At 40.6% G+C, this 27,551-nt stretch overlaps 1 protein-coding gene across 4 annotated transcripts in view; it reads right to left on the minus strand.

The window, feature by feature from the left end:
- DIP2C (disco interacting protein 2 homolog C) overlaps window positions 1-27,551 on the minus strand; it is a 309,262-nt gene that overhangs the window by 144,619 nt on the left and 137,092 nt on the right. The window lies entirely within an intron of this gene.

The following is a 27,551-nucleotide window of genomic DNA, read 5'->3' on the forward strand; positions in this document are numbered from 1 at the left end:
TTCATCTGTCCTGACAATTAGAATGAACAAATGAAAAGCACACAATGATCATTCTACCCAAAAAGACCCCTCAATTTAGGCCAGAGCCATTCTGGCAAGAAAATACCCAACCCAGACTTATTTCAGCACCAAAGTCCAGCAGCATGGAGTTTTAAAACCATTTTGATGTGCTGCACAACAAGCTTTCAAAAGCTGCAATGACCTTCATTAGGTTAATAAACAATGGATTATACAGAATGTGTGGGCTTGTAGTGGCAGGCAAAACACATCACTGATTAGCATTTTCTATCATTAATGGGACTTTTCTAATCAAGCATGTTAGGCACAAAAGACTTGAAAATGCTGCTATATCATTTCTGCAATAAAAATGTTTTAGCTAATTTCTGAGCAGTACTGAGGAACAAAACAAAAACAAAACAGAGCTACAACAGATTCACTAGAAAATAGTACAGTATAGACTCTTTGTCTGGATTTCCACTTAGGTATCAAAATAAATATTTGGAGGCAAATGTCTGTATTTCCTAAATTCAATTAAAGTGACACTTCACTGTGCCTCAAGCTTCCCCAGGTAAGCTATCTTTTTTTATTACAAAGATTAAAAAACAGTTTTCTGTAAAAGTTTTCCAGCAAAAAATGACGCATAATTAGTCATATAGAACAAAGCATATTCTTTTAGTCTTCTTACATTTCGAGAGAAGTTTGGCACCAAAGCAGAGATACAGTCCTGACTCTGGAGCTAAATATCAAATTTAATACATTCATACATGCTTATGTTCAATATAAGCTACTCCATATTCCCTGCCCTTTCAATAGGCCTATCTGTTATTGTGAGACTCATCATGCAGTTAAAGCTCCCAGGCAACACTGGACTTCTATACTGGCAAAGGTTGAGGGCTTAGGAGGGTGGAAACCACAAAAAGAAGAGGAGCTTTGACTGCAGTGTCCAGCTGGACATGGCAACGTGAGGCTGTTTGTGCTGCTCCATCCCTGTGCATCCCTTCCCTAAGGACACTGTTTGCCAAGGCAACAACACACTCATTCCAATCCCAGCTACCCTGGCAAATAGGTGCTAAATTAGCACCAATGTCTGCTGGTCTGAAATCAATAACTACATAAAAACATCTTTAATTGCTACGCCTTGCTGAAACACCTTTTCTTGGAAATGGTTCCAGTAAGCAATAGGGAGGCAAAATTCTGCAAATCTGTCTCTGACAGTGTCCTGAGCCAACCTCTCGCCCCTGCTTCAAAAACAGTCCTTAAAATAACACCTACAGTCTTCACTACCATATCTCAAACTGCTCTACAAAAGAAGTCAGCTAAAATATCTGGGTTTTTAAATGAGGAGAGCAAGACTGGAGCACTTCAAATGATAACATTCCCATATTTACGCAGAGAAGAAGTGGCAGACTTGGCAAGAGGTCCTAAGCCTTTAAAGTTCAAACCCACTGACTTTTCAAGCACATTTCTTCCCATTTTGAACACTTCTGGCATGTGTTCAAGCTAGTGAAACAAGCTCCCTCTCCGTTGTAATCACCAGCTTCTCACAAACCAGACAGTAACAATAGATAACACTTCATTAAAATGTTTTAATGACAAATGTGTTTGCTTTTATGTGAAAATTATAAAATGTGAAGAATTTTTTTTCTTTCAACCTGTTGCTAAACAAATTACTGTTGACTTCCTGTGCTCATCAACACCAAAGTCTCACACATTCCAGACATAGCCTGAGTAAAAATTTTACTTTTTTATTTTACTATTGCTCTTTTAGGAGAGCAGAGGTATCCTGTGGAGAATCACAGCTCCTCTGTGGTATGTGCCAGCTGGAAATGACATTTTAGATCTGAAACCATTTATAACAGGTGCTTGAATATTGGTTACTCTTCCACTCACATGGTAGTACATACACATCCCAATCAATACCTCAAGCTACACATTCCAGACATGGCTCATGCAACCTGCACCCATTCCTGCCTCTAAGTTTCTTCTACTAGTTTATTAACCTGTATAGTCTTAATGGAATGAAATTACAGAAACCAGTCATTTGACACCAAAGTGAGAAAGATAAAAATCAAGTGTTATCCCTTGTCTGTAATAATCTTTTATTCAAATTGGTATCTGGACTTACTCTTTTGAAGTTCAACATTAAAGAACTACTCTGAGCAGAAACAATAGTTATTCTTTCCCCACCAATAGTAATTCTGACACCACCAAAAAAATCACCAATATTTTATGGAACTATTTCAGTTTCCAGGAGCAAACAGCAAATTAATTTGGAATTATCATTAAACTTTCTATAATCATATCCATCATTTCCTAAGTCACCAACTATAAAAAACATGTAAAAGCAAAATATAAAAGCTCCAGAATTTTCATTGTAGCATCACTTTCACTGTTTTGAGGTGGAAGGAAGTCAAGTGTGTCACATACTCTGGGGAAGTCCTATGCTTTACTTATCATGATTAATGCTATTCATATGCATTTGTGTTTTTTCAGGTAGACTGACTTTAGATTATAAACAATAGCTCACTAATCATTAAAATATTATGACATATGCAAATCTATTGCATTTCAAAGCTATGTTGAACTCATTGTGTAAACTCTGAAGATATACTAAGCATAGCTCACCAAAGGTTAGGTGAGCTTAAACTCTGTTCTTATCATAAATCACCATTCACAAAGTTTTCTCAACACAATACCAAGACCTTTGGACTATGTCCTTCCTTCCTTTGCAAAGGAATGTGATAATTTTACATCTATCATCTGAGGAGCAAACCCCTTTCCAGTTAGATCCACCTAGCTCATGTTCTTCCACAGTGCAATGCTGCATTTAATCTTGGCTTTTTGAGAGTATCAGCAGGATAACTAGAACTATACTTCTTGCCCTAGGAAGAAAGGATTTATGGTACCTTTCTGTTTTTAACTATCTCTTCTTTTGAAAAGCCAGCAGACTCAAGAAGGGGAAAGGGTCTCACCCCCAATGTCCTTTGAGCAGACAGAATGTGTTGGGTTTTCCACCCACTCTCCAAAGCTTCTGCAAATTTAGATCTCCTTGCACATGGGACAAGGCTGGCAATGGGTTTAAGGAAAAGGCCAGGCCACGGATGAATGGATGATGACAAGACTCCAGCGCTAAGGACATGAGGGAGCAGAAGGAGCACATGGCTGCAGGGCACTCTGAGGATGGGTGTCCCTGGGACAAGGCACCATCACACAAAGCCACACAGCTGAAAGGTGGCATCCCCATTTAGCAGCTCCCTGCAGCCTCTGCTCTGCCTGCCTGTCTTCTGCCATGGCTCTCACCCCATCCCCTGGCCTTGGCTCTGCTCCCAAGTGCTCTGTCCAGCTCTGCTACATCCCACAGCTGGTCCCCAGCCCCTGCCCTCCTCACTCCCTTCCTCCCAGGCTGCACTCACTTCACAGCACCCAAGGATCTCGGCCTCCTGTTTGCATCAGCACTCTCCAGGCTTTTTTCCCCAGGACATGTTACTCTTTTCTTCCTCACCTCCATGGTGATCTGACAGGTTTCCACCATGGGAGGCCACAGGTGTATTCCCTGTGGGGTCCTGTACCTGAGGACCAGTAGGGGAGAGCAAAGCACAAGCCTGAGAGACCTGAACGCACCAACAGTGAGCAAATGCTACCCTGCTTTTTTCCATGTTTAAAATTGGCTGTCCAAGGGCTGCTGAACAACAAGCATGCAGTACACCGACCCTCTTTCACCAAAACAAGTTCATTTCTATTGAATGAGTCTTAGAGAGTCTCTCCAGGCACAAGAGGGAAAATGCCAGGTTAGCAATGAAAAGGACAGCATGAACTAAAGACCATCCACCCCTCCAAGGAGCAAGGTAGCCCAGCTGAGCCGAGTACAGGACCAGGGCTCGGGCAGTCTGTAATCCAACTGCCATCTCTTTTATTTGTGATTTGTGCCCCTGTTCCTGCTGCCTCCCCAGCTGCAGATGGCAATGCTCTCCGACACCAGCGCCTGCAGACACCAAGTCCTGGGTAGCTATATTTAGCAAAGCCACAAAGCTGGAGTTTAAGTTCATTCGACTGTGCTCATCACAACTGTTACTGTTTGCATTAGACACTGTTTTCTTTGAACATTTACTGGGTTTTCCTCCTTCCTTCCCAAGTGCTGGATTTCTGCCCCATTACAGAGACAATGGTCTAAAGCTGGGACAGGCAGGTCAGAGCAATTTAACTACAGCACAAACCTGTCACAAGCAAGAAATGAACACCAGGTAACAGAGAGCCCCTGGGGATACTCCACACTGGGCAAGAGACTTTGAGAAGCAAGAAATGCCTGTAAATGTTGAAGTCATTCCCATTATCCTATGTTCTTTCTGAGCCCCTCCATGAGTCAACTCCATCCATTTGTATGTCATGTCCCACACTGAATCACACCTTAAACCAAAAATGAAAAGGCACATTTTGTAATCAGCAAATTATTTACTTCTTAGTGTTTTGCTGAAGGGAAGGTTATTAAATGCGAAAATATGAAGGTTATCAAACACAAAAATATCTGTGCATTTTCACCCTTAAAGCATTTGCACTTTCAAAGCTGAGAATGGTTAGAAAGAGCAGTACCACAGAAAAATAAGGTGCTGTGCTGCTTTCATGAAAGTAAAATTCTTAGAGTTGATATAGTACGAAACTTTCATTTTCAGCTGAAATACCTATTAGCTGATTTATTATCACTTCTGAAAACAAATGTGCGGTCCTGAAGAACTGCTGCCATGATATATGAAGTAAATTTATCCAAAACTATTGCATTATAAAGGGGAGGAGAAAAAAGAAATAACAAAACCCAATACAAGCTAAATGTCACATCTTTTTTCCCAGAAGATGAAAAAAATTCTTACAGATCTCAGCCTTTCATGACACAGCATAGGTAAAAAGCTCATGACAAAACCAGGGACCAAAATCACCTGATTTAGTGCAGTGAATGCTCAATTTTATCCTCCATGATCTCGAAGCCTGACTGATGCTGCTGTTCTCAATACACATACATGTTTTGAAAATGAAGTTTCAGGCTGGGACTCTGAATTAGTTTAAGGCACTTATGGAAAAATCCACCACGGGAAATAATGCAATCAATAACTCCTCTCAAGCACACACTAACACAGAGCTCATTGGTGAGTGTCTTTCCTTTGCCCATGATTTTCTGCCCTCTAAAGATTCAATTTTCTGTACGACTTGTTTATTGCTGATGACTCAAATTCAGTGTCAGCATCTTGGCAAGAGGGATTTGAATGAAACAAAGCTCCTCGTAAAGAGAACTGTGAGTCATTTACTTCTCCCACTCGTGATGCAGACAGTCTAGTCTCCCTGTCTGGTCTCCCAAAAATATGCCTAGAGACAAGAGATTTCATTTTGGAGGGTGCAAGTACAGAGATACCAGAGCTCCACAAATATATCACGTAACACATACAAGAACACAAAAATATATATCAGGAGTAATTTTCTTTTCCAATGTCTTTTAAAAATGATGTTCAACTACAGCAACATCTTGCTCAGAACTAGGATGAAGAAACAAATAGCAAACTGTGGCAGTGGGCAGAAAAATTAATGGGATCCCACACTTTCACTGCAACCAGTGCCATAAATGACAGAACTGCTCAAGTGCCTTTAAGGAGATTACGCTGTAGCTTAAAGCTTTCATTTTTTTTTAAAAGGTGACAATTTTACCCACGTATATCTGAATTCCCTTTTTCCCCCAAGGGTATATTTTGTTCCTGTTTGTTGCAAGCAAAGCAGAAAACGGCTGAATTTCAGTGAAAGATAAGGCAGAGTGTTCCATGTGTACTAACAATGTGAAGCCTATAATGTTTCCTAAAGAGGGTTCTAATTCAGGAGAAAATGTTTAAACAGATTATGCTATTAACAGAGAAGGTAAACTATTTTAACAGGGCTTAAATAAGAGATTCAAGGTCTTCTGAATTTGGAAAGTATTCCTATTCAAAATAAATAGTTTTTTCCCATTCTTTTGATAGAGAAATTAAGTATCAGCTGCATAACCTGCCAAGTGCTTAGTTTTAATTCCAATTCTACTGTTTTAAGGAAGTATGTGAGCGGCAAATAAATTTGTATGGAAGCCATTTTTTAGTATCTCCACCTTGAATCCCGGAAGACCCTTAATGAATTTCCCCACTTACTTTCTGGTCCCAAAATCTTCAGAACATTTTTCCAACACCCAAAATACTCCTGGGCTTCAAAAGAAAGGAAAAAAAAAATCTGGGGGTGAGGGGGAAATCCCTTAGAAGGAACCCCGAAACACCTAATTTAAAAACAATCCCAGGGATTTTGTGACTCAGACTTTCTCTGGGCTGGCTGGGCTGGGGAGCAGCAGTGTCTGCCAGCAGGGTGGCACAGGGCCAGGAGCTGGGCAAGCTGCTGAGACCCCTTGGCAGCCAGGGAGCTGTGTGGTCCTCGGGCATCCCAGAGCTCCCCCGGAACAGGGAATTTGCACAGCACTACTTTTATGGCCTGGATTATTGTAAAGTAAACAGAGGCTGGTGGAGCAGTGAAGGTTTCCATTCTCAGTGTCAAGGGTTTATTTCATTATTTAAAGCTTTAACGAACACTTTATATAATGAAAGCAATCCTTGCCATTTTTGGAATTTTATGACTGTTAGGACCCTTCATAATGTTGTTTTCCTTCCTTTATTGCTTTATAAGGCTTATAGGGCACCCTTGAAGTGTATATCCTTTCTGCAGCTGCTGGAAGCTCATCTTTCATCTCTCCATTGGCTTTCCTGTTGCCTATGAGGCATTTGCCTGTTCTAGTTATTCTCCCTGTCTCTAACAAACGGTGCAGAGTCAGATCTTGCTCAAGATAAAAATAAAATACAATTCTGAAATCTATGCCTAAGGAAACATTCCTGATAAATGTTATTTAATAGGCAGGCTTTATATTTCAAGTTAGAAACGTTCCCTACAGAAAGATAATTACAGCAGTAATTCCACTTATCATTATTTAGAATTTACAGTTCAGAGCAAATCAGACATTTCCATAAATGCCGCGCTGCGCACTGCAAATTTGTGTCCCGATTTTTCCCAGCCCTAAAAGTGCCTTGGAAAAAAAATATACAGCAGGAGAAGGAGGAGGAGGAATCCTAAAGGAGGAACATATAATAGATGTATGAAACAAAATTCAGAATACATATCTAAACAAGTCTGTGTGCATATTTGCTCCTCTGGGTAGAAAAATATGTTCAAGGCTTTTCACAAGGAAAAACCTGCAATATCTGAGTAGAATGGTAGAATTTGTTAACAGCAAAATTTCTTATTTTTGTCACTTCTCTAGGAAATAACCTATGAAAATAATTCTCCTGTATGCAACCTTGTGCTTTTAACCATATTTTTACTACTTTTGACATTACTAAGTTGAACCAAAAAAGTGCAAATGGGTTAATCTTCCTGGAAGGGAACATAAACCTTCCAAAAATCAATAGATGTCTAAATCCTTCATCCATAATTTTGCTCCCAGTATATTGATGCATCCCAGTATGACTCCAGATCTCATCCCAAATTACAACAATTCAGAACAGAAATCTGGAACTCCTGTTTTCATGTCTTGGAAAAAAAACCAAAAACTGCTTTTACCTGATGTACTGCAGCATTCTCCCTATTGACTTGGGATCTCCATAAAGCTTTTGGATTTGGTATTAGTTATGGTAGTCAATAATAGAACTGATTCTATCTACAGTATCTAAAATAATGTTATTTTATCCTAATGTGGGTTAAAGACATTATGTGGATTTTAAAAATAGGTATTTAGAGCAGTTGCACTGTAGTATTAGAATGCCAAAATGTCCAAATCTCTTCCCACAGTTTTTTTAAAAATAGAACCTCTTCTGGGGAAAGAAAACTAAAAAATCTCTTCATGCAAATGCAAACTTCCACAGACTTTGACAGCTAGATGCAAAGAGAGAAAAGCACAGATATCTTAACTACCATGGGAAAGCTGAGGCAGGAATACTCCCTTTTTAAACAATTTGAAGACCATGAATGGTTGTGGATGAATATTGAGGAGTTTTAAGTAGTTTTGAACAGGAACTGGAATTACCATGACAACTATGTTGAGAGACCATAATGTTTTTAAAAATGTATCACTTGGGAGATCATTAAGCCCAATAACCTGGTCTACAATTTTAGTGCGCCATGCTTCACTACATGACACACATGACTTGGAAGAATATTTTTTAAAATTATGAAGAGAACACAAACATCTTCCATGGCAATATTCACATCCCTATTGCTGAAATGATGGTGTTTAGTTTACTAAATTCAGTAAATAAGTTATTTCTTGTACTATCACAAACTTTGTTGCAAGCAGTCAAGGATCATAAATGCCTGTTGTTCATAAAAGCCTGATAATGGATCCATCATCTGCTTTTCTGCTCCCAGCAGCTGAGAACCAGCCCTCTCCTAAGCTCAAAGTGCCCAAGGGTAATTAATGTAAACAATGCAATGCTCAAGGAAGCCTCCAAACATCTCCAAGCTCTGATAAGCAATTGTCTCAACAACTTAACCCACATCCCTACTGCCTTCATTCTAGTCTCCAGTAACTCCAGTTCTTTTTTCAAGCTTTCCAACAAGAGTAAAATTATTTGTTTCCTTCCAAAAAAGCCCCCAAAAGTATAGCAATACATTCATTTCAAAAGCAACAACCTCTTCGATTGCACAGTCCAACATCCTGCAAGGCAAGAACAGCAGACCAGAGTGAACAGCCTTGCTCTGAGTGTGGGAATTCTAGCAACAACATTGAATAGTTCCTCACATCCTCTCTGGCTCAGCAGATTTTTAACTATTCTGTGCAAAATACAACTTCCTCATTTAGAATTCCCTTCTTAGAACTGAAAGATGACCATTGATAGATTTACCTAAGAGGCAAGATGTTTCAGATCTGGAGGAGAAAAGAAGTTTAGTTTTACGTGCTTTTACATGCACCCTTATGCATAAAGGCATCTTCTCCAGTTTTATTTTTGTCAGACAGGCTGGACATGGTCCAAAGCATAGAGTAAGTCACATAAATTTAGAAATGCCCACACCTCCTTCTACAGTATTTCCTCTTGGTTTTCAATGAGGTTCTTGCTATGATGGCTGCAATGGACCCCTGCGCTATTTCACCTGAGAACCCAGTTTCACTAAGCAGAAGAGCACTTACAACCTAGACACAGCAGGAGGTTGCATTCAGGTACATTTTATGAATCTAATCAACATCCTCTGACACACATTCCACAGTCCAAATAATCCTAAGCAGGTGCAAAATTGTATTACTCACGTTCTGCTTCTCACACAGTTGAAAAGTAACTCTGATATTACTGCTAGACAGAGAAAACACACCCAGGAACTTCTGAACTCTAATCCCATAGTACATAAATACTGGTGCCATCTTTCCAAGGAAATTTGTTCATAATTTTGTGCCTCAGTACTTCACTTTAGCACATGAGGCACTGGCCCCAATGCAGAACCATCTGCATTTTAGTTCTGTCCCACTGAAGGCCAGTGGTGATCTGCTGACTGGTGAGAGAGACCAGAGGCTGCCTGGGGAGTGAACAGAGCAACCTGGAAGCGATGCCCTCCCTGAAGAAGCATTGTGGAGGGAAGGACCATGGTTTTGTTCACAAACCTTACTGCTCACTTTCACTTGAGGAAAAAGTGACCTCCCATTTTACCAATAAGACCTCTTATCCTTCAAGAGGTCTTAAAAGGTGTCAGACAAGTACATGGCAATGTCTGGGTCACTGAGTCCCACGTACTGCAGAAGAGCTTGTCAAACACTCTCGGAAAGAACTGAGTCTCATCTCGAACTAACTTCAGCTGTCCTCATATTTTTTTTTATTCCAAGCTGCTATAGCATCCTCTTTACTATTCTGGGGGAATTTTTTCACTGATCTCGATCTTTTCAACTTGAAATAATTATTTTCCATTTAATCCTGTACCATTGGTTTTCCTGGTTCGTTGTTAGACAAACTTAATTTGTCTAAAAAAGTGAATTACCTCAAAAAAACAAGAGATCAGCCAGTTTTTTAAAACCTACCTTATCAAAGATAATTCAGGTTGTGTTTTATCAAGTTTAAATTTACCTCCCTGTCTTTAAGTTTTGCTTTTAGCATTCCAGTGCTGATATTATCTAGTTGCCTATTTCAGCAAATTTTTCTTCCGCTGTTATTAATATATAATAAGTACTACATAAACTGTTTCTAAGAAGACAAAGGCTTCCCAAACTGCACAGTTCCTGGAAGCATTTATTTTCCTGATAACATAAAAATACTAAACACTCATTTCTATTAATATGCAGTTCAAAGAAAACCCAGTTCAGATTTTTAAATCTGTGCCTGAAAACTAAGGAAAATATACGCAGAGCAAAATGATCTACCTATCCTGCTGATGCAGAGTAAATGAAATCTGTCTCTGGGCTCAAGAAATCGGAAAAATTAATCCTTATTTTATACCCTGCAAATGCAATTTAGGCTAATATGTTAAAATACATTTTGTTGACAGTCTATTTGATCCAACAGCCAGATATGACAAAACAAGCAGCTATGTAAAGGCCTTTGCAATATGTGAACTGCAATTCCTGTTATTAAGACACCCAGATCACTTCATCTTTTCTATGCAAAAAAACCCCTACATTTGAAAGTTTTCACTAGGGTACTTCTGCATGAACCAGAGTACTGAAATTCCACATTTAAAAGAAATAACCTAAAATGCATTCATGTCATTTTCCGACTTGGTTCCACAAGGACCTCAAACAGCAAGATGAATTAACATCATTTGATTACTCAACTCAATTCCTAGCCTGTTACTAAAGGAACAGAAAAGCCCAAAAGCACCTCACTGTTCTCCTGTTATGTGGGCAAAGTGTTTATGAAGCACTGGAAATATGCATCCTTTGACTCAAGGACTCCTGCTTCCCAAAGGCTGACTCAGATCCTACTCTCTTAAGCCTGCAAAACAACTTGAAAGGAAAAATTGTTGCATACCTTCAATTACCTCAAGACACGATCGATGTCCCTGTTCTCCACAGGTTTCACAATATTTGACAATTCCATTTTTTCCCTGCTGCTGGTCACCTCTGAAGGCTCCTAAAGGTCTGTAACATTATTACAGACCTAATGTGACGGCTCATACTGATGTTGGCACAAAGCAGCTGTTCTCATAGGAATTATGACCCTCCAGAGCCTGTGAAATACTTGGAAATGTGCAAACCTCTGCTAGGTCCAGGGCACACACTTGCATGCAGCTGGAAAATCAGATCTTCATACTCTCATCCTTCTTTTTCTCCATTCCCAGCTTACAACTTCTCCTGATCAAGATATGGAAATTTGCTGTGGTAAGCCAGATGTGCAAACATTTTTTTTTCTCCTCAGTTCTGAGTTCATGATTTATTTCATACGTTAATGAGGTTATTCTGTGATTTCTGTAGCCTTTTCCCTCAGATTTCAAAAAATAATACAGTATTTCAACCCAAAAGAAGCCACTAATTTCACATCCTTGTTACATTCTTTCCTGCAATATAGAGTTCCTTTCAAAAAGAAGCTGGAATTGAATCATAGCTATACTTACTAAAATAAAAGCAAGCAAAATTTTACTGAGGAGTGTTCATTTTCACCTGTGCTAGAAGCCAAACCAGCAGTGCTTTTCTAACAGGCAAAGGCCATTTCTCATGATGACAAATTTCAGCACCTGAGTTTGGCTTTCACAGACAGGGCTGGTGGTTTAGAAATTCTTGAGAAAGCCCATGAATGCATGTTTGTATCAAGAGGTCAAAATATACTCTGCTGCTCTTGTTCTCCAATTGTCACACAGTGAAAAGTAGCTAATTATTACTGCAAATGTTTGTTAATTTGCTGGTTTGCAGGAATTCTCCTTGTGGCTTATTTATTTTGTGGATCCATAGGTAAACTGGCAAACATGCCAGCCTGAGGAGCAAAGGAACACCAATAACACACCTTACAAAACCCAGCACTCCATTTGCTTTTACACTTACAATACAGCTACACTTCGGAAGTGCCAATAAAGATTACTTAATATGCAGAAAACCAACAAGAGACTTGATTTAATAATTTGTTATTAAGTCCTAGCTGGGAAATAGGACTAGCAGAGCCTGGGAAGATAGCCATCTATTAAGAAACTAAGAAATCAAGAATTAAGGTAGGATTTACACAAATATACACAAAACACTGAATTTTCAGCATAATTCAGATAGCACATCCACCTAGATTGATTTGGACACAAATTCAGGTGACCAGCCTCACACAGCAGCTATCAGCCTTTGGCCTTGTGCTGCCATCCAAGACTTTCAGTCCTGCAGTTGTGTCCTTGGGTTTGGCCCACAAATGCTGCTGACCTGAGTGCCCCACCTGGGGGGACAACTGTCCCCTTAAACCTGACAGAAGCACAGATGAAGTATCTGCTGAAGGCCACCACTGCTGGCTGTCCTACACAAGCAGACCCACACATCCAGACAGAGATCTGGCTGTAAATTCACCTGGGCAGAGCAAATCATTCAGAGCAGCTGCTGGACCAGGTGATGCTTAAGAAGTAACTTGATAAACCTGAAACACCAGGCACAAACCATGCCTCAATTTTCTTCTGCTTATTTCTTAGCCAGACTTGATATTTTCCTCATTCCTTTCTTCTTTCCAATGGACACTGATGCTGCAGGGCTGTGCCACAATCTCATTTTCAGAGATCTCCATTCTTATCTACATTCTTTTCTGCCTTGCAAATAATCAGCTGCTCAGCTCTGCTTCACAGGTGTCCACATCTTGGTGTCCACCACTACCTGAGCACTGGCCAGCCTCACTCAGACTTGCAGACCCTGAAGCTGCATTGCAAAGGTCTTCAATCACCCCCTTGATGTTTAATGTTCATAAGGTTTATAAGCTTTTCATAATTTATATTTATTAATCATCTGCCATCTCAGGTATTGCTCATCCTAACATCCTCCTGGATCAGCTGAGTCCAGCCAAGGCTTCCCATGGCCAAGGCTGACACCAGACCTTTCAACTGCTCCCCTCTGCACAGAGTTTGGAAATTTCACTGTCTGGCCCACAGGAATTCCTCACCATTTCCATGTGATATCACTCCTGTATGACTTCCTACCAGGGTAGCACTGGAAAGCCAACAACCCCATATGAAAATCTCAGTTTTCACTGCAATCTTTGTTTTATAATTCAAACAAGGATAGCATAATCAGAAGCTTTCTTTAACTAAAAGGTGATCCCCACCATAGTTGTATAATTAAAATAGTGGGTGGTATCTGAAAACCTGTACATTTAAGATGGAAAGATGCATCATCTTTGTGTCTTCCTGAAGGCAACTAAGGCTTCTGCCACTTCTCTAATAAAGTCATGCTTTGGATGTCTGAAGACATTAATTTTCATGGATGGAAAAGGGTAAGAAACACAGGAGTGATCACACTGGATCCCTTCCAATGCTCTTTCCTGTCTCTAAGCCCATACAGTCACTTAGAGGACATAGTAAAGCAAAAAGTTTCAAAGAGAAAATGTCAATAATCTACTCTTTCTCCTCACAGTGTCATTATATCAAAAGCTATGAGAGATTTACCTAAACCTCAGAGCACAGCATTGCAAAAACCACTGCCACAGCTCAGAGGACCTTTTGCCTCCCTAGTTTGCCTCCTTGGAAAACTGCAACCCTGTTTTGAATTTTGCTGAAGTCTTGGCATCAGTGAGTTTCAATGAAGAATTAATTCCACAATGTAATTACACTCAGTGTAAATTTGTCAAGTTTTAAGTTATTTAAATATCCCCCTACCCTCTGCCATGAAAAGTTCACGACATGACTTCTCTGCTGCATTCATTATTTGCCACACTTTTATCAGTTCCTCCTTGCAAGATAATTAACTCCAGATTTTCAAGAACTTTCAAATACAGTTTTTTTCCATGCTGTTCATCATTCTCACCCCACTGCACCACAGCCACAGGCCAGCTCCCCTGTGGGTAAGGTGAGGCAGTGGGTAGTGAAGGGAGAAACACTTGGATCATGCCCCAGCCTGGGGTTTCCCAGTGCTCCCAGTCCACAGCTGCCAGTCCTGTGCAGTGCTGCCCAGCTACTGACACCCATTTTCATATCTCTTCTAACCCAACTGCTTCCATCTTGAAAACTCTGAATATACACCTTTACCCCAGAGCCAGTTTTACAACCTCTTATCAGCTCCCAAAGATAGAGACTATGTTAAACTGAGGAAACCCAACAGATCTGCTTTTATAGTAAGGTGTCCAAGGTCAGAGGTTTAAAAGGCAAATAAAAACCCATATATTGCACACTGAAGATGTTTGGAGTACTTCATACATCCAAACAAAAAAAAAATATGATATGCATAATTTATTTCTATATTGCTAAAAGCTTTCCTTATAATGCTTGCAATTTCAGTACCATCAATCATTGTGTCATCATTAGGACTCAGTTTTTCTGCTGAATTTTTTTCTACTTTGTATTTCCCCTCTTTTTTTTACTTGGCTGCCTAGTTACTTACTGATGTAAAAGCCACATTTTTTCCAGGATAGCACAGCTTCTCTGGTTCTGCCCAATCAAAATTATGCTACCCCAGAATGCTCTCTGGAGTGATGCAGAAAGGTTTGAACATCCACGTCAGTCTAAGCCTATCTTGTTTGAGAATATTAAACCCAGGAGAGTAATAGGGTTGAAGGGATTATGAAGACATAGATGTATTTTTGCTTCCTCCAAGTTAGAAAGAAGACTTTAGCTAACAAAAGAAAGAATCCCCTTTCCACTTGTTTCTTGTTAGGATTCTGTTCCAAATCTCTCAAAAAGAAAAATAATATCATATGCATCACACTCTTACTAACCCCTTCCCTAGAACTTCTCTCCAAAAAGTGAGTAAGTTAGTAGCTACTGAATAAATATTTCTGAATACCTTAGTGGCTTGTGTTTTTAAATCTGATATACCCGTGTAGTTTCCTTTTCCTTGTCTTTGAAATGGTATATATATATATATACCCACATACAAAATAAAAATAGAAGCGACTGAAACTAGAGAGAATCAAGAGCTGAAACTAGAGAGAGAAATGTAGCAGTACAAACCTCACCAACAGCACATCTTCCCCCCAGTGACTATCAATTTACTTTTTGTTTAGAAAGCTGGAAGAAACAATCCCAGGATAGCTTCCTTTTAAATCTAAAAAGCAATGTAGTCCAGCCTCTGCACTCAAAATATTCGCTGATTTCTTTAGACATGGCTAACTCCTATTCTCTTGAATACAGTTCTGCATGAATACAGGATTACTTAAAAATCAAATGCCAATGTTATATCAGTGAGCACCAAAGTGAAATCAGTATCCATCAGTAACCTGGAGGAATAAAGTCCTTCCTTTTTCAACTTGAATTTGCATTGGTATTTAGGCACATACCTTATGTAAAGGTATCTGAGACTGCCTCTGCACAAAGTTATGATTCAACATACAACCACTAATTCTTCTGCACGGGTTCAAAATACCAGAGCATACTAAAGCTGTAACTTGGGTTGTGATTACAGGTGCTCAACAGGTATGTCCAGGTAAGACTGGTCCTTGCTCTTAAAAATCTGGGCAAATTCAGGAGTAGCTCTGCAAATATCTTTGCTTACCAGTGAGCCACTCTTGTAACAGTTAACTAAGGGAAGGAACATGGACAGCCAGGAGGCAAGTAAAAATTTTTAAAAATATATATTGACTACAGTTTTTTTATTAGGTTATGTTCCTAGTTGCCAAAAGGGCTTATGTAAGGCTAACAGCTCTTAAGAACAAAAACTGAAATGTCTTTCTTTTAAATTACATTAATTTACAAAACTGACTAGTTCTGACCCAGAAACCATCGTGTTCTGTAGTTCCAGGTGCACTATCAGAGCATACCAGGACTCACAGAGCCTGGAAAAGCACTTTTCTCTGCAGCTTCTAAGCACCACTGGAATATCAATAATGTGTAATAACAAGCTTTTATACCTCCACCATGAAAAAACACTTACCCTGAGTTGTATACATCAGGCTGTGTATACATTTTTACTCTTTAACCTCTGCAAGCTGTATATCAAACAGCCCTTTTAAAAATCACAAGTTTTTGCAAAGTCAGGCACTGCATAATGGCTTATTTCAGAAGTTACACTCTGCATACATATGTATGAAGAAATTACAGGGAAAAAAGGCAGCTCAGCTTATTTGTCTTTTGGTCACCTAATCAAAAAGGTGATTGAAATCATTTTTACCACATCCATGAAGTCATTGGAGAGCAATCACAACTGTTTTTCCATGTGACAGATGAATGACCTTTGCCATGGCCTCAGAGAAAGACAAGCCCATGTTTTGTCCAGGTACACCAGGGCCACATTTCCCTTCTGCTTGCACATGTAGGGAATATCAGATGTGCTGCAGCAGTGCTTGCTCTCTTTCCTTTCTCAAAGCATATCAAGGGGCTTATTTAATTTCTTTCATAGGAAACCAGGAGGACACCAGCCAGGAAAAGATGTAAGATATTAAGGATGCTTGCTATGCATGATCAGAAGGAGGTAAACAAAATATCCTTTATTTCCCAAGGGAAATCACTGCCCTAAAGCAGCCCAAGTGTTTAACACTACAACTGAAGATTACAGAGTGGGGCACAGGCCTTGGCTTATGTACCTAAAACCCACATGTGCATCTCTGAAATTCAGTTCAGCAGTTTTATTTCCCAAAGAGTATCACAGATTTGTCTGAAGCTCACTATTGCCTTTTCTCCTCCAAAAAATTGTCATTTTGTGACTTCTCTTTCCCATTAGGGTCAATTCAATGCACTTTTTTAGGACTATACCACCCATAACTTCACAGAGTCATCTCTTCTTGACCTTATTTCTTTGTCCTACAGAAAATGGAGTGCCATGAAGTGCTGGCTTCCATTTGAGAGTTTAGCAAGTCACTGATGGAGCCTCTGTGGGTCCCAGAGATGTTATTACTATGGTCTACAGAGGATTTCCATACTCAAACTTGCAGGCAGGCACTGCCTTCAACCACGAGGTGTCCACTCAGCACCCTGAGTGCCTTGAGATGCTTTCTGCCCTTCGCCTCCCTCCTGGAGCAGGAGCCCTGGCAGTTCTCTCCTCACACAATGAATGCAGGGCATCGCCAACACACTGCTGGATCTTCAGCAATGGATTCAGCAGGTACTGCTCCCACCAGGAGTGTTTACACAGTCTCCAGCAAATCTCATTGGTAAATTCTAGAAAGATTCTCAGGTAAGTAAGCTACTTCCTTATCTGGCTACTCCACCAACACAGGACTAACAGATTCTGGTAAAACTTGGGATGCAGGCTCCTGCAAAGCTATGGGCTGCACTGGCTATCTGAAATGAGTGGAACATAATAGAATAATAGAATATATATTCATTATATATTCATTTTAAATAAGAAAGAAGTATATGAATGCATAATCAATTAATACATTACTCATAGTAGCTGGAAATAAGTAAAACAATAATGGGAAGTCTCTGGTACAGTTGAGCAAGCCTAAAATATAGAGCCACAGTAAACTCAAAAATTGAACAAAATTACTTTGTGTTTTAGAACAGGGAGGGAAGAGGGACATGTAGAACCCCGATATAACCTTGGCACCCAAATGGTACTGGTACTACCTACAGATCCTCCTTTGAGCCTCAACCTGGTCTCTTTCAGCTCCAGGCAGATAAACTTCAGCCCACTCCTGCTGTACCCTAGGCCCTGCTGAGAGAGGCAACCACAGAATCAGAGTATCCTAAATGGGAAAGGACCCACAAGGCTCATGAAGTCCAACTCAGAGTCCTGCAAAGGACATCCCCAAGAGTCACACCCTGTGCCTGAGAGCATTGTCCAAATGCTCCTTCAGCTCTGCCAGGCTGCTGCTGTGACCACTGCCCTGGGGACCCTGTTCCTGTCCCCAGCCACCCTCTGGGGGAAGAGATTTCCTAATATACAACCTAAACCTCCCCTGACACAACTCCATTCCCTTGGGTCCTGTCACTGCCACCACAGAGCAGAGATCAGTGCCTGCTCCTCCTGTGCCCCTCACCACAAAGTTTTAGGCAGCAATGAGGTCCCTGAAGGACATTAAGAGCACAATTCTGCTGCTGCTCCCTCCTCAAGCACAGGACACAAGGATCAGGACACAGGATGAAGTCTTTGGTTGTGGCTGAGAAAAAAAGAGCTCCATGGATAGAGAGCTCAGAAGAGTGAAGGAGATGGATTGCACATCTGTGAACCTCAGCAAACAACACTTCTCCTCTATTGTTCAGGAAAATTCAAGGTTGCAAAGCTGTGTTATATTGGACAACATGCAGGCTGCCTGTGTTCTCATTTATACGAACCTAATTTAGTATTACACTTCCTTTTCTTTCAGCCTCTGTTTCTTGAAAGCAGCAATCCCAACATGGACTCAAGAAAAAAGCTGCTGAAAGCTCAGCTTTCTGAGTACTGTTGTGTAGTTACTTGCATCTGTAATTTGCTCTCACAGAAATAAATGCTAACATGCTTGGAAAATGTGACTTAATTTTGTGATGTGAATGAGTTTTCCTGTGTAAATCTCCCTATACAATTTTATGTTATTCTTTCTAAAAAACAGAAATTACTGCTGCATTCTAGTTGCAGTTCCAGAGCGAATACTGAGATTTACACTGTAGGTTTTACCATGGCATGACACAAGGGGAGTGCTCTAAACCCCCTCCTGCATTTACTAACAACAGAAGGGTTTTGTTCATATTACATTCAGTGTTTAATATGGATGCATTTACTAAATATAAAATAAAATAATTTAAGCACTGAATAGTCAACAGACATTTCCACATATTTCACAAACCTATCTAAGAAATCCTTGGTCCTTGGTGCAGAGGGCTTTAACACGTTACGCATCCCAACTTCATCTCATAAGAAAATCAAGGAAGGTGATTTATCCCCAAATTCCCACTTCTGTGGCACCCAACCACAGGCACATTGATGGCAAGTCACTGCTTTACATGCATCTTCCTTTTTTCTGCTCCAAAAAATCAAAAAATTAAAAACCAAAATAAATTATTCCTTAAAGGAGGGAACTACACTACAAGTAATTATAGATATATATTCGTTTCAGAAAGCAATACTACAAAAGGAGAACTTTACAAAGCAACAGCATCTGAGATTCTGCCTTCCTAAAGCAACTAAGACAGAAAGTATTTCACCTGTTTTGTATCTGCATGCATTTATTTATGTCCTGCTATTTGGCATGGGGATGCAGCTTAGATAAAATGGTTTCTCAAATCACATACCACCCAATATTGCAAAATCCATGGAAATTACAGGTTCCACACACCCATCTACCCACATATCATTCAGATAAGATATGCAGTTGCCCTTGTCCCCTTTAGTTTGAGGCCACTGTGCAGGATCATTGGCATTGCTATTCTGTATAAAACAGTAGCAATATCCCAATGCAAATGTTTCTATGTAATACAGACAGTAATTACCATCATGGTACCATATCCTTTTGTTGTACTTACTTCAGTACATGAGGAAATAAAATAAGCGTGACTTGCCAGAAGTCAGGTAGGCAATCCATGGCAGCAGTGAGAACTGAATGCAGATCTCCAAGTTGTGTATTACCCATAATACCAAACTACCCTTTATAAAAGTAGAAAATATTTTTAAGAACATGGTGCTTTTCTTCACTTCTAATTTTTAAATAGATTCTGCATTCTCTTCTTCTTGCTTTCGTAGGTCACCAGGCTACACAAACAGCTCATTCTGTATGTGTAAAAAAGGCAGCTTAAAAACACCTGTTCACTTGGGCTGGACTGAGATTGTACATCTCTTTTAAGCACAAAGGCTGACAATTCCTCTGGTTCCCTGATTATCTTTATGATCTACATGATCATTTTTATTAATATCCGACAATGCTTTTCAGTAGTCCTGGCAAGGTTAGTTGCATATCATTACCAGATCACTCAAGCTTTTGTCCAGGAAAAGCTATAAGAGCAAATCATTTTTGATATTCACATCTTCTCTGAAGAAAAGAAGAAAGAACCTGTCCCAAGAGGTTGCATTCAATCATCTCCTCCACAGAGAGTAATGTTAAATACTGAGATGTGGTAAACATCACAGTCAGACAACAGAATATTAAAACAACAGGAAAAATCACCTTTACTCATCTCTTTTATGTAATAATATACCTACTGCTATTCAAGGAGATAAAAATGTGTGAATTATTTGGATTAAGTCAGTGAAATATAATTGAAAATAACCAGAGGCCAAAGGCAAACAGATAGCAGGAATCATTAGTAGAGCTTGGAGAACCTCAAACCTACATCATCATTTGAATTCATGGTGAGCCCCATCCTGCAGTGCACTTAGTGAGAGCCACCTCAGCTTAAAGAGGATGTATCAGGCAGGCAGTGAGGGTGAACAGATCTGTTGAAACACTTCTTTATATTGAAAGTCCATGAAAACGTGTTCCCTCCAGGAGACAGAATAGATTTCCATATAATCATAAATAGCAGACACATGGTGATACAATGGTTTCCCATTTAATAAAACAGGAGAAATAGATACTCCAAGGTAGCTATTGAGCAGCAGATTTAAAAGAAACTGAATAAAGCAGTCCTTTTCTACCTGGCACATCACTCCCATATGGAACTGACTGCTCCAGCATGCTCTACAGGGCAACAGTAAGATTAGCTGCAAAAAGGGATCTATAGAAAAAGAAGGTCCAGACACATGTTGGACCAGACATAAAACAACTTATCCCTCTCACTTTCAGAAACTAGGAGGCTCTATGAAGGACAGAGGAACATTATACCAAACTTGTACTGGGTTTTTCCCCTAATTATCTATCCACAGGTGGTGGGTGATGCAGCTCAGACAGGCTGTGCTGCTGAGATGAATGATTCCAGCAAGGCACTACAGCTCTTGTGGTGCAGTTCTCAGATCTCCTGGCTTCTCTCTCTACTGAATCTGCTTCCAGCCATGGGCACAGTGCAGAAGCTGCTGTCAGCACTGGCTCACATTCTCCTTAAAATGGATGAAGATCAACTGCCACAGACCAGCCGGTCTCATCAAGAAGCCTGCAGCCCTCAGCAGATCTCAGCTGAATCACTGCTAATCGCATCTCACGTACTGCCTGGAGTGCAGAAGAAGGTTGTCACCTCAGGCCTCTTTCATCATCTCTTCTTATCAGTCAGCATGTGAGTTCAATGGTGAAAAGAAAGTCAGGTGGCTCTGTGGACACTGATCTCAAACTGCCAGGACAGAGTTTAAGGAGCAGGAACACACAGCAGTCTGTTTTCTCATTATTATGAGCAAATAATTTCTCCCTTCTCCTTGGAGATGATGTAATTCAAACTTTCAGGTTTCCAAGAAGTGGAGAGTTGAAGGGACACATGCTATACCTGTCATTTTGGGCCCAGTTGTTTCATTAAGCAAGTAGACAAATCATACGAGTTGGGCACAGGAATTCCTGCTCCATTTGTGTGATTTTTGTTTATGTATGCAAAGCACTAGCATGGGTATCACTGGCAAATGGAGGAGAACATAAATTAAAGTATGTATTAATCACACACTTTATCTGCAATCTAAATCAGCAGGTACTTTCATTCTATATATGAACATTTTCTTGAAGCTGCAAGATAGTAATTTAAAAGACAAGCAATTCAAAGCTTCCACAGATGACACTGCAGGTAATGAGATTTTTTTTCCCCTGACATCTTGTGTTTCATCTTACCTCACAACTAAATTATTTAGTGTATTTTTAAATATATATATAAGCATTCTAAACACTAAGCTGTGTATGACCTACTTATTTTGAGTTTTCAATTAAAAAATAGGTATTCCAGGAAAAAACATTTCCAATGCAATCATCAACTGAAGGAAGTCGATTTAATCCACGAAACAAAGACTTGTGAAGGTGAGACACATGCACCAGTGAGCACGAGAAATCTTTTGAACTGCAGTTCTAAGTCAGAGAAATGAGTTTTCAATTAAAAAACACCGTTTCCCATGTGACTCTGGCAGTCACTAAAGCACATGACAGCTTCAGCTGCTATCAGAGTGGTGCCTGTGACAGGTCACCCCACCAAGGATGCTGAAAGTGCAGCTCGTCTATAATTGGCTTGATTGTAGGGATTTGCATATACATAAAACACAGTCTGATGTGAAGACTTCATCAGCATGAAATGGAGGTGGTTGCATTCTCCATGCATGACCAAAGCTGGGAGGACAATCAAAGACTTTAATGTAATGAGAGTTTTTAACACTTTAATCACCTCTGCTGAGTGCATAGAGTGATAGGACAATAACGGAAGTTGAATTATCTGCAGTTTTACTACCACTAGATGTTTACCCTGTCTATGCCCTTGTTTCCTCCCACTAAAATTAAATTAAAAACCAGCTGGGCTAATCATAAAGGATTTTAAGTCTGTTGTAAATGAGACCAAATGGTTAACTTTCAAGAGGCTTCTAAAAGACCCTTTGAAGTCTGCAGAGGAAGTCTCCATCCACAGCAGAGCCTCTGAAAGCACACCTGTGGGACAGGGAGAATGGCCACTCTGGAGGGAAAATAACCCAAGGGGCTTGTCAGAAGATGGGGACATAAAGAAGAAGGGAAAAAGGCAGTTAAATACAATTAACTCTCTCCTCCCTGCTGAGCCCCAAGAGGGCTCAAGGTAAGTCCCACTCTGCCTTTGAAATGCTCACACACAGGATGGCTGGTGTGTCCCATGTATGATGAAGGCAAAGCCTGCTGCTTAAAGCAAAGAATTTAGAAAACTGCTAAGAATTTATATTGGGGTTTGAGCAGGCACCACTGAGGAAGGTACCATTATCTCAATCGGGCATTTGGAGCCCTGCAAGGAGCGCAGAAGAATAGAAGAATGCAGCTATGACATGGAGAAGAATTCTCCCCTTGCTGCTTTACACAATCCACTGGCATGGCTTTTTCACCTCCTGGAGATCCACAGGCCTTCACATCCCCATGCAAATGTACTCGTGGAGCACAAGTTCAAGTATTTCTGCAGCTGGCTGCCTGTGCCCGTGCCCACACTGTGAGCTGCTGAGGGCAGATCTATGAAAAAAGCGGATTTATAATACTTTTAGAATATATAGCTTCATTCGATTTTGTTTGCAATCTCTTTTACATTTTACTTGAAATCATAAAATACAAGTCACAGAGGGGGAGGAGAACTAAAGTAAAATGAAAACACAACTACGATCAAGTTCAAAAGAGTTTGATTTTGTAAAATAAAGACAGAAATCTCAAAGCACAGTCCTGGGTTTTCCTGGTAAGAAAGTGAGTGATTTTCCAGGCTGCACTGGATTTAAGATTTTAACAAATATATGCCAGAAAGCAGGGACAAGGTTACAGCCAGGAACATTTAAGTTTTTATGCAGGCAAAAGAAAGCTATAAAATATTACAAAAAATTTTTCTAGAGTGTTTAAAATGGAGATTATGCATTTATCAGACATTGAAGCATGATTTCCAGCCTGCACTTCAGAAACAAAATGGTAAAGCATTTCCAAAATGCCTCAGAACTAACATCTACCAAGAAACAATAGGTGAAACCACCTAAAGGTTTCACACCCTTTCTCTGCATCTCTGAATCAAAAAGAAAGAAAGGGAAGTAATTGTAGAAAGACATTTGCATGAGTAATAAAAATAACTGCTTTACATAAACTTTCTTGAGTCAACGGTTTCAGAAACGTGAAGTTACATGACACTTCAGAAATTGCTTGACCTGCCTCATTCTGTGCAAGACTAAAAGAGAAGCTTATGGATTCAGAGTTGTCTCAGAAATGTTATTTTGCCCATACATTTTCTGCCTTTTCATTGCAATGCAATAAAAATGACCCTTTATCTATTAGATAGAAAATGATCTAAAAATAATAAAAAAAAGAAACATAAGATTGTAACCTAATTAAAAAAAGAAAAACAGAAAAAAGGTGCAGAAGTATTTCAGATAGTCATTAACCCTTCTTACAAGTCACTGCAATAAAGTGTTAAAATGATGCAATTTTCCCTGGTGAAGAACTGCACCCCTGCCAGCACCTTTTGCAGACAGAGAGGACCATGGAGTCAAAATGAAGCCCAGGACTTTTGCGGGGAGAAAAGATTCAACCAGTGCACACTGAAATTAAAAAATAAGCCTGCATGGTGTGCATGTGTTTACACACCTCAAGCAGTAAGATTGCTTCAATGGATGTGCAAAACCACAATTTCACTTTCCCCCTGGAGCACTGAGCTGGGAGCAGCTCTGGGTCCCCTTCCCCACAGTGACAACCCAGATCTTGCCCCACAGCAAAGCCTCCCAGGAGCCAGGCAAACGCTGCCAGTGCCTCTGCTGGCTGCTGGAGTGTGCCCACGTGGCTGCTCTGCTGGGCATGCCAATGGAGCTGGGAGTTCAGTGCCCTGCTGTGCCTGTGCAACAGCAATGCCAGGGTCACATCAGGGCACAGGCTGCAGCACGGGGCTGGCAGTGCCAGCTGACAGCTCGGGCACAGTGGCAGGGATGGCAGGGGCTCACTTGCATCAGGCACCTGAACAAGGCACCAGGCTCTGCTCCCTCAGCACTACCCAGGGCTCAGGTCCTGTTTTGTGCCAGGGTATTGAACACGCACACAAAATTTGTTCTTCATCCTGCAGCACAGCCCTCGTGCTCCCAGCCTGGGAACTGGGGGAAGAAGGCCAGCACACAAAGACACAGATTTACACAAAATAATGCCACCATCAGGCCAGGGAGGACCAAAGGAGCTCAAGCACCAGGTAGCAGGACATGGCCAGACAGCTACAGCAGGACAGTCCCTGCTCCTGATGGTGTTTGCCACATAGGCACTGCCAGAAAGAACTGAGCATAAATTTGCACTGTTATCATGGAAATTTCCCACAGCAGCTTTTACCACAGGGTAACAATAGGGTCCTATGAGAAATTAAAGCTTATTTGAACTGGGTGATTTGCCAGCTCGGGAACACAATGGCCCCTCTTCAGCAAAGGGGAGGTGTAATTCGATGTTTTTGCAGCCAGGAAGGATGGTCTGTGGCTCACACAGCCCATGTGGAACTGAAGGCATGACTGCCAGGGGATGCAAACAGCCCAGCAGGAGCACAAAGCTCCCTCCAACACAACAAGGAGCAACCTCGAGCCACAGGCTGGACAAACAACAGCTTCTGCTTGGAAACAAAGCTGCCTTCATTGGCCCCAAAGTGACAGCTCCCTGTGAGCCAGCACAGGTCTCTCCCTGCCTGTCACATGAGGCACAGCCCCAGGGTGCCCATTGTTAGCTCGACCTTTCCCAAACAGAAGCCCAGTCAGCCTGCTGGCTGTCCAGCTCAGCTGCCTTTGCTGAGGGCATGGGGAAAACAAGGAAAACTCCAGCTCCCAGTCACACTGTGGGTGTCTGATACCACTGCTGGGATTTGGCCACTGCTGCTCCCTCCCAGCTGCAGCTTTTGGGAGCTGCACCAAAATAAAAGTAATAAATAAAATAAAAGGAATAACAGTGCAGACACGAGCATGGAGGAGTTGCACAGAGAAGTGAATGAGGAGCACAGCTGCTCCCCTGCAGTGTTGTTTAGAGTCCAGGTGAGCAGAAGAGAAGGAAAAACTTTGCAGCATCTTCTCCTCTAAAATCATCCTCAGGAAAAAATCCCCCACTGTCAGAAATGTCATGCTCATTGGAAAATGAGATGATAAAGAACACTGTGGGCATGGAAACCCAATAACCCAAAGCCCAGGTCATGCTGGAGGAATCCCAATTTCTCCAGGAGCTAAGAGAGGACCTAAGGAATCAACACACAATTTCTCTAATGACTTTTCTGCCCTTTGGCTTTTCCCTGTTCTTTTCACTAGCAAGAACACTCCAAGACTGCCATTTGTACTCCAAATAAATTGTATTTACATATCTTGTATTTGTTTCTATTTCTCCCAGAAGAGTTGGCTTTGCTTTGCCCATTTGAGAGGTATCAGAGGCAGGGAAAGGTCTGTGACCTAGGGGCAAGTCCATCACAGAAGGGGCAGCACTGCAAGAACAGGTGATTGCTTTAATTCAGCTCATACATACACCAGACATTGATTCAGCAGAATTAAAACTCATGGGAATTCTTATCAACAGCGACCAAAACCTCCCTTACATCATTTGGATTGACAGTAATGGATTCAAAACTGAGCTGAGGCTAACCAAGAGTTTTCAGTTCTTTTCTGACAAGCCCAAACCTGATTGATTCAAACTGTGCTATGTCCGGATTCTGTACTGAAATACAAAAACTTCAAATTCAGGAAAACTTAAATTTGTGTTTATTGAATTCCAGGAGGAAGTAGATGAGCATATACACAGTGGAAAAGCTTAATTTCCAGGTAAAGGCTGTCCACCTCTTCAGCTGGCTCTGCTCAGAGCTCTGCTCAGGGCTGATATGTGACACAGCCTGCACCAGAGTCTACCAAAAACAGCATCTCCAACTCACTTCCAGGTGAAAGGTCCTTTCACCAATACAGCTCTTGCCCACCAAGTAAACCAATAGAAAACAAGTTAACTTGCAGGTTAGGAACTGGGAAAGAATACAAAGCCAAGCGTGGCTTTGTCAAAGTCGTGTGGCAGTGCCAGCAGCACCACGGAGCAGTGACCTTGACGTTCACTCTGTACCTGCATCTGCAGCTTAACATGCATGACTGCCACAGAGCTCAGTCATTCAAGGGCAAAACCTGCAGTGCCTCTGCTCCTCAGTTGTTGTTTTGCTTTATAGCATTTATAGAACACAGCATACACCCCAACCCCAGAAAAAAAATCCATTCTCCATTAGCAAGAAGTGATGCATGGGAGAGAATCATCATCTTTGGTCCTGCCTTTCACCTGGGTTATCTAGTGCTGCAATTTTAAAATTTTACTTGTGTAAGCTTGATTTAACTACATATTATTATAGAAGTCACAGCTCAAGATTTCTGCCATGGATTTTGAATTACATTGCTGTGATTTACCGGACATTGCTATGAATTCTTTATAGCAGTTAATTGTCATGGTGATTCTTAACCTTTTTTTGTGTGTTACTTCAATTATTTTCAGTACTTTAACGTAATAGGTATTCAAATAGTCAATAATAAGCCAAGCAGCAGTAAAACTCTTGCCAAATCAAAAAATATTTCATCTTAAGCAAAAAATCTACTTGGTCTCAATAATTTACTGCAATGTCCATCTAAGTTCAGTATTCTTCCATCAACTTTCAATTGTGTTGTTTGGTTACTTTTAGTTTATCCCTTCAGGTGAAAAAGAAGTTTCATCAAATTCAGCAGTAGCTGAGAAGACATGAAATTAACATCTCTTGAATTTCCAAGTGCTAAAAGGTGAAATAATATTTATACTTAGCGTGGCTGCCTGATTTTTCACATTTGCATATCTGTAGTTTTTATCAATTTTTCTATTGTGCTCATTTTGCAAACATTCTACGCTTAGTTTGTAAACAAAGGTAATTAGCTGACAACAAACATCATTGAGGTTAAACATGCATGAAATCATTTTCAAGATTGGGACCCAAATTAGTTAAGCTTAATTCAGGTCATTGTTAATAAA

The sequence above is a fragment of the Molothrus aeneus genome, chromosome 1 (assembly GCF_037042795.1).
Source record: "Molothrus aeneus isolate 106 chromosome 1, BPBGC_Maene_1.0, whole genome shotgun sequence".
Taxonomy (NCBI): domain Eukaryota; kingdom Metazoa; phylum Chordata; class Aves; order Passeriformes; family Icteridae; genus Molothrus; species Molothrus aeneus.